The 14,900-nt window shown below is 33.8% G+C and overlaps 1 protein-coding gene across 3 annotated transcripts in view; it reads right to left on the reverse strand.

The window, feature by feature from the left end:
- The window catches only part of LOC136838219 (zwei Ig domain protein zig-8-like), a 70,839-nt gene extending 62,521 nt beyond the window's left edge, over nucleotides 1–8,318 (reverse strand). For 2 of the 3 annotated variants that reach the window (XM_067103083.1, XM_067103081.1), the window contains exon 1: nucleotides 8,202–8,318. The gene's annotated coding sequence lies outside the window, so the exon portion shown is untranslated. Of the gene's footprint in view, nucleotides 1–7,840; nucleotides 8,179–8,201 lie in introns of those variants that run through there. The other variant, XM_067103082.1, reaches the window with a different exon arrangement.
- Between the last annotated feature and the right edge of the window lie 6,582 nt (nucleotides 8,319–14,900).

Genomic DNA, 14,900 nt, shown 5'->3' on the forward strand with positions numbered 1-14,900 from the left:
TAACCTTATATCAAATAAAAAACTACTGAGGAAGCTAGAGGGCTGCAATTTGGTATGTTTGATGATTGCACGGTGGATGATCAACATACCAATTTGCAGCCCTCTAGCCTCCTCACTAGATTTTAAGATCTGAGAGTGGACAGATAAGGTGCGGACGGACTGACAAAGCCATCTCATTAGTTTTCTTTTACAGATAACTGAAATTCCAGTCATTAGTAGGCTACTGGTCTTAGTACTGAAGCAGCAAAGACTGTGCTTCCGAAATCTGGTGATATTCCGCGTCATTGTGTTTAACGGAAGGTTCTTGAAATAAACTTGCTGTGGATGGAATGAATAAGTGGAATTAATGATGACGAACTGTAGGAGACAACGATCTGTTTTCAGATGTCAATTGAGACTATTTTGCCGTACAAGAGAAAATGTTGCTTTCTTCAGATGAATGTTATACTGGAATGAGAAATAATGAAAAAAGACAAATGAAAAAGTAATATATTTAATCAGTTACGAAGAGGCGACGTGGGAATACAAGGCTTGGTAATGAAACATTATTACTCATTATAGAGAATATGATGGCAAAAAGCCGCTTTTGTTTGAACTTCATTTTGAAAAGTAACCGAAAGTAAACAAGTTGTGTTTAATTTATAGAATGAACAGTACCCAACCCTTACTAAAAAAGGGATAATAAGACAGGTCCCATAGTGACGGAAATTTTCATAAGTAATAGACAGATGAATGCTTAGTTTGTACTGAACGAAGGGAATGCATAATAAACATCATACAAAAAACAGCATATATATATATATATATATATATATATATATATTTATATATATATATATATATATATATATATATATATATATATATATATATATATATATATATATATATATATATATATATATATATATATATATATATATATATATATATGTGTGTGTGTGTGTGTGTGTATGTACACACACACACACATTTACAGTCAGTTTATGCAGACATTGCTACAAAGGATTTCTGACAGGCAAATCACTTTTCTACAGATACAACGTCAGCACTGAATTGACTCACCCAGCCGAGACAGCATAAAGCATACCCTGCGATATTGATCAAATAGATCAAATATTCAGCAGTGATGATACCAAGACTTCAGCCCTGTTCTTCTCAGACAGAAATGAAGATTCTCATATGTAAAATAATAAGTTATTCTTCTGCTGAATACGGCATTACTAGTTCAAGAGTGTAATGAATACTCGAATCTTTTCCGTTCATGTAAAGTAGAACAGTGAGACAACATTGGCTCATTTTTTTTTTGCCGTAATATGGAATCAGGTGGAATTGTTCACGATGGTCTTTGTAAGTGGAAAAATTTCACATTATTCCGTTCTTCTTCTTCTGAACTGCATAAGTGTTGCACCTCTTCACGACAAAATTGTAAAATATGCTTTTCACGAAAATGGATGCCAAGATAATGAAGCTTTTTGTCAGCAAACAAATCTAAACCAACACCCATATTTGTTAACTCGATTCGCCAGTAAGAAAACCTCCGTGAAAAGAAAGAGTTTCCTCTTCAAAAGCCTTGGTTTAAGAGCAGTGGAAGATGGGTTGTTTTGCAAGTTCTTGATAGATGGCAGCCTTGGCTGGGGCAAGTTTTAAGAATGTCAAATTCGAAAGAGTGGACACTCGAGTCTTGGGCTTCGCTCCAAAGGCACCGCGGTTTCAAGAAAAGTTTTTATTTTTCTTCTTTATATCGCCCTAGTGATACATCAACCACGGCCGTAGAATCTCGGAAACGTCACTTGAAATAAAACCACAGAAAAGGTTTTCCGAAGTAATGTTTCGCGTTGTTGAAAAAATGCTATATTTTTTTTCTTATTTATCAACATTCAAAGTTATAAACACTTTGTAAATGAACCAAAGCTTCAGACCCAAAATGTTATTTTAGTGATAAGAAAGTACATGCGGAAAGTGCTAAGTATAAAGTAGATGAGGTAGAATATTAAATATTTTATGAGGAAGGGCTGTTCATCTATTTTAAAGCATTCCTTCATCATTCCTAATTACATATTCTGGGTTATAAAATATTCGCACGAGCTGAATAGCCCTGCTTAAATATTTCTCACTGAAAAAAGGGCGAGCGTTTTCAAAGATCAATATTGTAGGAAATTAAAGCCTCTCCGTTAAGAATATGTAACGTGTTGCAAATACGACATATTCATCTTAATGAAACATTCATAGAAGCCTGTTGCATCTCTATTCTGAAAAGAATATTGCATTATTTATTCGAATCCAAAATTCTGGTAATATTTTTTCAGAAAATGAATCAGGCCTTTATGATTGTGTTTTTAATATATGTTATATTTCTTAAGGTAAAAAAAATATGAATATAAAATGGAAACACGAATAAAAGCTACAAAAAAAAAAGTTAAGTATACATTAGTTTAAGCAGACCACCGAGCTGATTAACAGCTCTCCTAGAGAGGGCTGGCCCCAAGGATTAGATTTATTTGACGTGGCTAAGAACCAACTGGTTACCTAGCAACGGGACCTACAGCTTATTGTGGAATCCGAACCACATTATACCGAGAAATGAATTTCTATCACCAGAAATAAATTCCTCTAATTCTTCAATGGCCGGTCGGAGAATCAACGCGGGACCAGCAGAGTGCTTGCTGAGAACGATAACCCACCCGTCCAATGAGGAACTCCAATAAAAGTTACGACTGGTCATTGTCAGTTGCAGGGATAGGAGCGGGTGTCCCAACAAGAGGCAATGAAACAAGATGCAAAGTGAATGAAACCAGGAGGTGTTTCGAAATTCAGTTGAGGGGCAAAAACATAACTGTGCAATCACATCCAAAGGGGAAAATGATGTCAACAAGGGGAAATAGAAAAAGGAATGAGACGTATAAACATTGTAAAACTGATTTTCGCGAGAAAGAGGAGTTGTACTTTAAGGTTAGTGAATACACACAAACATTGTAACAAACTGCTGGACAGCCTCCCTCAGAGGACGTCGTGCAATTGTCAACTTTCAGAAGTTCAAGCGAAGATGCAATGCATGACTGCCTTAACACAATTCCCTTGTATTTTAATAATTTGCTTACATTTTTTATTTATTTAATTGTTTATTTATCTGGTTTTCTAATAACTGATCTCCTCTCTCTGTTTCCCCACTACCTTCTGTTACTTCTTTAGAATGGACACCATATTCTTTGGAAGCTTGAATTCCAAGCCAATGGTCCCTTTGGTGGCCTTGTTCCATATGAATAGGAATCATCTTTTATATGAAAAGGAAGATTAATATGTATGCTAAAAGAGTTGTTGAACGATGAGTCTGTTTGAGACACATTTATGAGTGATGCAGAGGTGTAAATGTAAATTTTAGAATATTTGTGAAAATACCTGTTGAAGAATTCAAAGGGCAGTTAAAAGGCTAATGAATGAAAACGCATCGGGAATAAAAAGGAATACAATTATTGGATGCTGCATTAATTTCGCAACAGTAAAGTTCAGTGGATGACCAAGGAAGGTGAGCCAGGCATGTCTGGCCTAAAGAAGAAATATTAAGGTGAAATGTCAGGGTAGGCCATAAAGGTGATAGCAAGGACTGAAGACACCCAGATTTGTTCATAATATCTGGGAAGGTGTGTGGCAGAGATAATAAGAAACATAAGAGAATGCGGAAATGTGTCATTCACCCGAATGTTTCTTCTGGAACTCTTTTGTGGAAAGTGTGAGAGTAAAAGCAAAGCTCCCAATGTGGTATTCTTAGATGTTTGAAAAGCTTTGGTAAGAAAATCGAGGAGGCAAAATGATCTCTTACAAGTCACTGAAAGTTTTATAAGGGAAGTGAACTTACTACTAGAACAGGTAGACTATAAAAACTAGTTTGAATGGCTAGTTTATTAGTGAGCTATGGGCATGGTAGTGACGAACCTCTTTGGGTTCTAATTTTTTCTGAATGTAGTGACGAAAATATTCTCAGAAAGTTCAGCCTCTGTGCACACCAAGACATGTCAGAAAAGCAGTGGTGAAAACGAGTTAACAAGTTAGCAATATCAGTTGGTATTACTGGAAAGAAAAGGCCAAGATTGGGAATTGTTTCAAAACATTATTTTAAAGTACCCTGAATTTGAATTTTTATATGGAAAAGGTTAAGAATTATAAATAAATGCAAGGCATGCAGGTGAGGCAGTGGCCAATAAAATGAATGACAGATGTAGAGTGTTTGTATAGGCACGGGGTGGGGGTGGGGGTGGGGGGTGGGTGGGGGGGGGGGTAAAATGACAGCGAGAGCAGCAAGATGAGGAAGCAGCATAAGTTGCAACGTCTGGAATTATTATGATAGTTTTCCTTCACGGAACCTACGTGTCGAAGAATGCGTAGCAGAGGTGCAGCAGCCAAATGGCAACCATCTTTTCCTCACACCTTTTGCAGGTAGCCTGAGGCCTTCCTTACTTTACCAGTGCTGTGGTTCGGGACTTCCTTTGGGCATTCAGTTGCTCTTAAACCCACGTCTTTCTCCTGTTACCAACAGATCAGAAACGCTTTCACCAGACTCTCCAGCGTCTCCTCACGATCCCATTTAAAAAACTGAATCACATTATAGAAGTCAAGTTCCCCAAAGCCTATTCACGACCAGATTCCTTGTCCGAAATTTCTGACCGTCATTTTCTATTCAATCCCTTTCTTCCCGATGATATTTTTGTCGCTCTGCCCACACAAATATTGCAGAAACACAAAGAGATTACTCATTCCTGTTTCACGGCCGCTTTCATTCTGAGCCCGTCACTTTTCAGGTTCCGTTCTTTAAGCAGTTTCAATCAAATGGCGAAAGTCGATTGAAAGCTTTCAACAAATCAACTTCTGAACCTACTTCATCAACACCTTTTGTGCCACGCATGTATGGAGCAATAGAAAGTTTTATGAACCTTTTCTGGGGGAATTCTGAAGACTTTATAGTTTATGGTCATTAGTTGACGCTAATGTACAGAACCTGTCAAACGATTCTTCGTAGCTCTCAGTTGTTTTGTCTTTTTAACCAAACATATCTTCTTCCATTTAATATTTTTTTCTTTCATCCATGTAAACGTTTCATAATAAACACTATATCCGAATTTTTTTTCTTTTATGAAACATGAAGTACGATTCCCCTATCCTTCTTTTATTTGTCATAATTTGTCAATCAGAATCATACCAGGTCCATTGTAGCTACACTAAACATTCTTATTACTTTATAATACTTGCTGCTCCCACTCACACTTCATCCTATAGCAAAGAGCAGCCTTACCCACCAGTCCCAGGAAAGTTTTGCCTCCAGACCTCTCTCTGATGATGTCACTTCCTGCATGCAACAGCTGATTCCTCTCCTAGAAATCCCGAATACTCCCGGCAATTTTGTTTATCTTTCTGTTCATTTATTTATTTATTTTTCTGCCTTTCTTTACCCTCCTCCACCCTCATCTGTTCCTTCCACAGTGAGTCTTACACATACTCTTTGAATGATGCATGATAGATTAATATATATATATATATATATCTGCTGGATAAATTAATATATATATATATATAATGTGTGTGTGTGTGTGTATTAATCTATCCAGCAGATGCACCATTCAAATCTGACTCTCTCTTATCTTTCACTGCCGACAAATATTCAAATTAGTCTCTTCATGGGAGCCGGAGTGCATTTCCATCTGACTGCATAATGATGCTGCCTCCATTTGCATCTTTAATTCCAGGACCCCTTTCGTTATTATCCTTTCTCTTCTCTTCTACCTTCCTTTGATTTAATCTCTGTCTGTCTGTCTGCCTGTCTATCTCCGTACTTTCTCTTCCTGTAACTCAATACATATAATTTCATCATTACACCGTTTAACTGAATGGGGACTGGCTACACACACATACACACAATATGGATTGTTCACTTCTATAGAGATACTTAAACTGCTGAATCGTGGATGAACTTGCTGTGCAGGAAGCTTCCACAGCCTGCTTAACATACCTGCTTAGAAACCCCATGAGTAATGTCTGAAACCTGCACACGCATTGTACCAATTATATTTTATAGCTTCCTGTCACTAAGGCCTCTATTTGTCAGACTTATTCTCTAATTTTTCCTGTTATTAAGTGTTATCTGCAGAATCTGCTATTATTATTATTATTATTATTATTATTATTATTTGCTTTTTTCACTCTTTGTATTTAGCATTCTGGACTGGGTTTCTGCAACCAACTTAAATCGCTAGCTGGAAATCAATTGTATGCAATCTGTTTTTTTTAAATATAATTTTTTTATACTCTTACTATTGTTCTCAGTATCATTACTGTCATTACCATTATTATGAATACTGATTTTTACTAGTACTGCAGCAACTGTCCGGATATTGCCAACTATCGTTTTTTTTATAATTTTGTCTCGTGTATCTGCACTGTTCGTGCGGTATTGTCTCTACTTTGTATACTGTATTCCATGTATCTGGCCTTGAGATGAAATGAATATTATTATTATTATTATTATTATTATTATTATTATTATTAGGAGCTCTTACATTCCACAGATCCAACACACACACACACACACACACACACATATATATATATATATATATATATATATATATATATATATATATATATATATATATATATATATATATATATATATATATATATATATAGAGAGAGTACAACTGAAATTGATATGTGAAGATTTCTAAACATATCCTTGGATACTTGAGAATTTTTGCCAGTGAACAAGTAAAATAAGAATAAGTAATGAATGGAATTTCACTTCGCTTCGTTAAAGTTCCACGACTGAAAGGTGATTTAAAAAAAAAAAAGTTTCAACAGGACTCGAGAAGAATTAAAATACCGACCCCTCTCCCATAATTCATTTCATTGTTATAAGCATCGGGGAATTCGCCCTTTACATTAAAGACTGATTTTTGGTTATGTACCCTTTTTTTTTAATGTTCAGTGACTATGCATTTATATAGACGTATTTATGTAGATGTGCTTTGTAATACCTGTCAGGGGTTTTCCTCCGTACAGCAAAGGTGTTATTTTCTCCATCAAGTTTACGAGATGTTTCCTCGAACGTAATTCTACTCAGCAAATCAAGTTTTGTAACACTTTATAAAGATCTCCTTAGCATGAAAAAGCGAAGAATTATTACATAAAGACTTTTCTTAATTGACAAAACCATATATTTACAGTAACTGTAATCCAGTGTTTAAATGTCAAGGACTTAGATAAAGTTTTGTTTACAAACAAAATATAACAATAATTCTGACTTTTATTTTCTATAATGCACTTCGTTAATTTGGGATAATAAAACATATTAGTGTGATATATCAAACTGAATGAGCTCATTTTATGTTCGTGTATCTGGACACCAGCTGACGTAGAATATGGTTTTTTTTTATGTTTTGATTTATTTAGGCATTCGTGATTATTTGGCTTTATTGCTTATTATTTATCAAATGCTGTTACTGACTATATCACTCACTCATATACATACACACACACATATATATATATATATATATATATATATATATATATATATATATATATATATATATATATATATATATATATATATATATATATATATATATATATATATATATATATATATATATAATCAAAGAAAATACTTATAAATTCTTTCATACTCAACAAACTTGTAATTTCTCTCTTCTTATATATTTCATACAAAATGAAAAGTCTCACAAAGCATTTGATATGTATGAAATACAGCATGCATTTATGCTGTAAAAAAAGAAAAAAAACAATTACAGCATCAATCCCAATAATTACGTAAATCAAAAGTACTTACTATTAATTCCGGCTGATTAGTTAAGTTTACGAGAAGTTTGTTTTCCAAAGAGAAGTAGAGATGGAGTTATAATTACAGTGCAGACTAACATAAATGGACATCAACTCACGCAAAAACAACACAAAGAAGAAGTTATTTTTGTTACATACAGTATTATTTTCACCGTGAAATCCGTTGACGTTTCTCAGAATTTGCGGAAAGTGCCAACTAAACTTATCATGAGAGGTGTTTATGCATTTTTTAACATTTTTTCGAAAGACAAAAAGTTAGAACGTAATCTATAACATATAAACCCTAGATTTCTAACGAAGAGGAACACAAAAAAGGAGTTTTGAAAGTTTAAGTCACGTAGGAAAATTACGGTAAGTCCAAGGGAAGCCAAACGAGGTGCAAGGAGAGCGCCGACCCGGTGCGTCCTCTTCCAACGGCCGACAGAGCAACACTGATTATGATACGCCAGACTCCAGCCAGAGTCTAGCCTCGTCTTCTCCCAACAGATGGCGATGTGGGTCTCTTCTGGTCTAAGGATGAAACTAATTTAGAAATACCTTCCAAAACACCGTCCAATCCCCCTTCCCCCTTATTGAAGTACCTATTGCTAATTCATGGAAAACCTTGGCGTCTTGTGTGTCAGGGATATAAATTATGAAATGAATTCAGAAAATGACGAGAGATTTCCATATTTAAATAGAGATGGAGTAGACACCAAAGGATAGATCATGACTTATGATCAATAATTTAAAATGTGAGGTCGATGGAGATATTCCATTGAGAGTTGACTTGAGGACACTTTTTGATTTTGGCGACTAAGCAGGAAATTTTTACGGTAAAAAAACTTTTCCTTTATAAATTTAAGAGAATATATATATATATGTAATGGCACTAATGAACATATAAAATATATATATATATATATATATATATATATATATATATATATATATATATATATATATATATATATATATATATATACGATAAGCAGATTAAGGGCAGGAATACGATGGGATACGCATTTTGTTTTAATCCTACGTTTCGTGACAACATCGTCACATCTTCAGGGATTTTCTACAAAACAAAATATAATATGTTAACATAAAATAAGATCTGATTATAAGATCCAATAGTTGAAAAAAAGCTAAAACAATTTTAATGGTAAAATTAAAACTCACAGACTTAAATTACATGCACACTTGATTAAAACTGAGTCTAGAGGTACAAAAAAAAAATTTATAAAAATGAAACAAATATTTAAATATCTCGGCAAAATTATATATAAATAAACAGAATGCCAACACATACAATAAAAAGTAAAAATCATACACTCAAAAAACAACGGGACAGCAGAGGAATGGTTGTTTCGAGTAGGAACTAGTAAGTTGATATTTAACGTTTCTAAAATCAGCAGTTCGTTGAGTTCCTTTGTTTGTCCAATAATTTTAAAATCTTCATATTTGATGGTACTTTTACATTTGATAATGTGATTCCTTATATAAGAAGTTTCTGGGTTAGATAGCTTACACCCAGTTCTATAACTAACGTCCCGACGAGAATCGGCGCCCTGACCCTGAGAAGACGCTGATTTTAGAAACGTTAAATATCAAATTACAAGTTCCGACTCTAAACAACCATTCCTCTGCTGTCCCGTTGTTTTTAGCCTAAATTTTCTGTCAAGTCTTTGTACCTCTTGACGTTGTTTACTTTTAGTGTGTTTTTATTTTTAATGCTGAAAGGTTGGTTATGATTTTTGCTTTTGATTGTATGTGTTGGCGTTCTTTTTATTTATATATAATTTTGCTGAGATATTTAAATATTTGTTTCATTTTTATAATTCTTTTGTACCTCTAGTCTCAGTTTTAATCAAGTGCGCATGTAATTTAAGTCTGTGAGTTGTAATTTTACCATTAAAATTGTTTTAGCTTTTTTCAACTATTGGATCTTATAATCAGCTCTTATTTTATGTTCACATATTATATTTTATTTTTAGAAAATCCCTGAAGATGTGGCGATGTTGTCACGAAACGTAGGATTAAAACAAAATGCGTATCCCATCGTATTCCTGCCCTTAATCTGCTTCATTGTGTGAATAAGCGCCTTGCACGTCTGATCTGTGTTCTGTATATATGTATGTATATATATATATATATATATATATATATATATATATATATATATATATATATATATATATATATATATATATATATATATATATATATATATATATATATATATTCATATATATATTGTTACGTTCGAAGGTGGGGATTAGGAACTTACCAAAGGATGTAACAAATCTGGCTGCATCGCCTCTAAGAGTAAAATTAATAAGAAGGAACAGGGGATGAAGGGTCTACTTTAGAGGGATTCTGGAGATAAACTATTAGGATAACCAAATTACAGAAGATAAGGAGGAGCAAGGCAGGCCACTGGGGTCCTGTTGCAGCACATAATATGAATAATAGATGTTAACTGGGTGCCGGGAAATACACTTCAGTGGCACAGTTCATAGGGTTGTAACGGAAATTTTCTCAGTGCAATCGACAAGCATACAGTCGTGCCAGATGGATTCACAGCAGCAGCAGCAATCCTTTTTGCAATTAGAGAAAGGTATGCTTTCACTGTGGATTTCTGTTGTATGAAAAAATTATTTCTGTCGTCCTCAGTGCTAATGAAGATAACTAGCACTGAGGACAACAGAAACCCTTTTTCATAAAACACTACTGAATAAACCTCTGGCACGAGTACCATATGACAGGTCAGGTCTATGTAAGGATTGCACTTTGAAACAGAAATGTTTAGGAGAAGAAAAAGATAAGTGACTGAACAACCTTGATTCTGAAGAGATAGCTCCTTGCAAGTTGTACCAATGGGCGCGGGGGGAGGAATTAGCAATGAGTTAAGATGCTAGGACTGAAGCATTCAGCCACAGAGGGAAGTTTTGCTCTGAAGGAGCAGGCATTCAAGAGGTGTGACTCGCTTGGCGTTACTCTGGTCTCTCGAGTTTCTGCGATGCAGGGGTTTTTATCAACTCTGGGGATTACTGGCTTTTGACTCCAGATGCATTCTGGGTCCATTTTCTCTCTGGGAAGAGGCTGGCTGGCTAGAAGCAGTTAGATGCGGTCGCTGTCCAGTTGAAAGTGGTAAGAGGCGCCCGACTTTCTCCTTTTGGTGAGAGTTGGCTAGTAATCTGTACCTGGGGCCACTAGGTGGGGCCAGTAACCTGGAATAATAAGGTTTATCACAGTCACGGGATCAAAAGAGGATTAAAGTACTAAGGGAAAATCAGAAAGAGATGCTGTTCCACGTCGACCGTCAGTGTGTCGTGGCAAATGAATTTAATCACAATATGACTTTTACTCGATTCTTGCAAAGTGAGTTGCCTTGAGGAAGTTGACTCTCTAGCAATGTATATATATATATATATATATATATATATATATATATATATATATATATATATATATATATATATATATATATATATATCATATATATATATAATATGGAACTAATAAAACAATTATGTTATATAGGTGTGATGAAAGGAGTTAGCTGTGAGATGGAACTGGGGCAACCCGTCACTTGCAGAATATATATATATTCAGCAAATACTTATATATATATCTGCAGTTAATCTGATGAACACACAATATTGGCCGATATCATATGACCGATTGGTATGTGCGTACATGAGTTTGTAAATGTTAGAAATCTAGATTTTGTGTCTAATTCTGCCCAAAAATTAGTTCAATCGTTCATTAGCGGAAACTAGAGTTCAAGATCGTGAAGATTCCATCTTTATCAGTGTTGCAAATTCTCTTACAATTGGCAGAATAAGGTGGTGGTGGTGGTGGTGTGATGAGAATATAGTGAGAGAACATGAAATTATCATGTTGGTGTGATCATAGAGAAAGACAGATGCAAACCTTGCAATGTCTATTATTTTATGTGGGAGACTTTGAGACTTGAGACTAGACCTACAAAGTCTATACATGGAATATTGTCATAAAGAATTTACAGGCTAATTAGCCATAATCGGTCTTTTTATTTTAGATTGAGACTAAATCTTGAGTTAGATGTTTTCTTAACTCCCATGATTTTCAAACCCAAATTTCATTTATGATGCATTTTAATCTTTGGCTTTGTTTATTCATTACTTGTTGGCAACTTGCTTTAAATAATAAATCTATTTTTGATGCCCAGGCTTAGCGTCTTGACCTTCCAGCCAAGCAGACCCATTTCATTTCTTTAATGTGGAATGACAAAGAGGCTATGCTGGAGAGCACTTGAGAGAGGAGGAGGATCTTTGTGCTGTCTGAGAGAGACAACCTCGGTCGATCACACCCTCACCATGCCGTTCCAGTTTGGTAGAAAATTAATTAACACGAGAGGTGTTTGGGATGCTGTAATGATTCCCTGTTCCATCGGAATAGTTTTATCTGTTTCATACAAAACTACTGTAAATTCTTGATGTATATATATGTATTCTTGTAATAAAGTAGTATCAGGCATAACGTATATTAAAGTAAATTTATTTATTTTGCCTTTTTGCACTGATATTTAATTTTTATATTGTTTAATTTTGTAAAACTATATTATATATTTATGTATTTTATGTTAATTTGTATTTTGGTTAAATGTATATTAATTTGCTTTGGTTGAAAAGCTTAAGTATTTATATATATCTATATGCAGTATAAATGGGCCTTCCTCAATGTTTTTGCACATTGAAAACAAATTATATGTACAATTTATATTTTCTTATATACTATATATATAGATATATATATATATATATCTATATATAGACTCTGGAGCTATGATCTGTCTATGTTGTGGATTATATATATATATATTCCTATTGTAAGATAATATACTTGTTCTATAACATACAATCATACATATATATATATATATTCTAATATAAAAGGCAGTTATATATATATATATATATATGTGGAGTAACCTATACATACATACATTGATATATTGTCATAAAGATCTCAGACTAGTTGCCTTAATAAATAGGTCTTTCCCATTTTAGGAAAGCACCAGACATTCAGTGCATTTCGGATTTGTTACCCATAACCCGAAGGGTCCCATATAGTTGATTTTCAAACCCAAATTTTCTCTTGAATTTCCAATTTGTACTGCAGAGGCTGAATCCTTTCAGATAAACTCTAGCTGGCAACTAACGCTGGTCTGGAGAGAAAACATTGGCAGCGAAGGTGGATGAACAGGGTGACTGATGCCTTCAAGGTGTGTTTATATTTATTTACCTTCCAGCCAATTGCAGACATGCCATCACTGTATAAATTAATCTTCACCTCTGGAGACAAAGAGGCTATGCTGGATTCGCACTTGTGACAGAAGGAGGACTTTTGGAATCACTGGAGGACGACAACCTCGATATATCACATCCTCAGAGTCTGCAGCTTTAGTTATCCAGTTTGGAGTTATTTGATGGTATTTCAAAATTAATTAGTTTATTACGTGAGGTGTTTGTGATGCTGTATTGAATAAATATTGTTCCATCGCCTATGTGTCCTGCATTTTCACCCTCCCTACAAAACTACTGTTTTTCTTGATGTGCATTTAAATAAAAGAACCCGTGTATTCTTGTAATAAAGTAGTTCATTTGTTCCCTCGGTCTGCTTTATGCTTCCATCCAGCAATTAATTTCACTTTCCCTCTTCAGTTTACGAACTAATGGAGGCCCTTTGCAAAAGGGTAATAATCAATAAGGTAAGCTGATTGAACTCCCCACCATAAATAGTAAAAATATATATGAATATATGTATATATATACCACTCAAATTTGATGTATATATATATATATATATATATATATATATATATATATATATATATATATATATATATATATGTATATACTATATATATACATATGTATATGTATATAATATATATATATATATATATATATATATATATATATATATATATATATATATATATATATATATATATATGTTTCATATTATGCGCTGGTATATATGTTTTTTGAAGGTGTTGTATATATTTAGTCTGTAACATCCATTTGCTTTTTATATCCGTTGGTTACATATATAATATGTCTACATATATACATATAATATATATATAACCAGCACAGACCTCTCTGAAGTCATATATATATATATATATATATATATATATATATATATATATATATATATATATATATATATATATTAAATTTTGTGGTAAGCTTCTGTTCATAAGAAGTTGGTTGGAAATGATGTTGTCAGTATCATACTTTTCCTCATTCTTAATCCTATCAACCATAGTTGACTAATGGCCATATACATCACCCATTACTGGCATTTAATACTGAGTACAGGCTAGTGTGCTAGTAAGATGGGTTTTCATTTTTTAACTTTATACTAATTTTTCGTTTAACTTATAAAAAAATAAGGTTTTAAGTGCACAAATCCATAAAAATAATAGTTTAGCCACAAAAGTTTGACCATTTCATCAACTAATGTAACCTACATCCAGTATTTCAGTGTGTGGATAGGTGACATTTTTTTCACACTCCGTTTCTCTACTAAATTCCAAATGCATATTCTCCCTCGAGTGGCCATCTTCCAGGGGTTTTGAAGCTTGGTGGTATCCTTTAAAATCAACCATAAGCATAGACAAAGAAAATGAGCATTACTGAAACAGCATATACTAAAGAAATGTCAGAATAAATGTTCTCAGTCTGTTTATGAGTGTAAGCAGTGTTACCAACATTACCTACGGCTGAGCTGTATTGCCAACCACCAGAGAGCAGCTTTTCAAATTCTTTAAAATTTATATATATCTTTGGTCTCTGGTCGGGTGGTATTGGATAGTAAAGATCTGGACAATCGAGAGATTACTGTCACACTCTAACATGTTACATGATGGCTGTGGTTTAATCTTGTACACATTATGCTGGGACAAGGGAAATTAATAGTACTGAAACCACCTTTATCAAGGAAAAGTAACGCACATAAGAAATACAGATACTGAAAGCAAATAAAAAGGCACTGAATATCCATTTAATTGT

The sequence above is a fragment of the Macrobrachium rosenbergii genome, unplaced genomic scaffold (genome assembly GCF_040412425.1).
Source record: "Macrobrachium rosenbergii isolate ZJJX-2024 unplaced genomic scaffold, ASM4041242v1 282, whole genome shotgun sequence".
Classification (NCBI taxonomy): Eukaryota; Metazoa; Arthropoda; class Malacostraca; order Decapoda; family Palaemonidae; genus Macrobrachium; species Macrobrachium rosenbergii.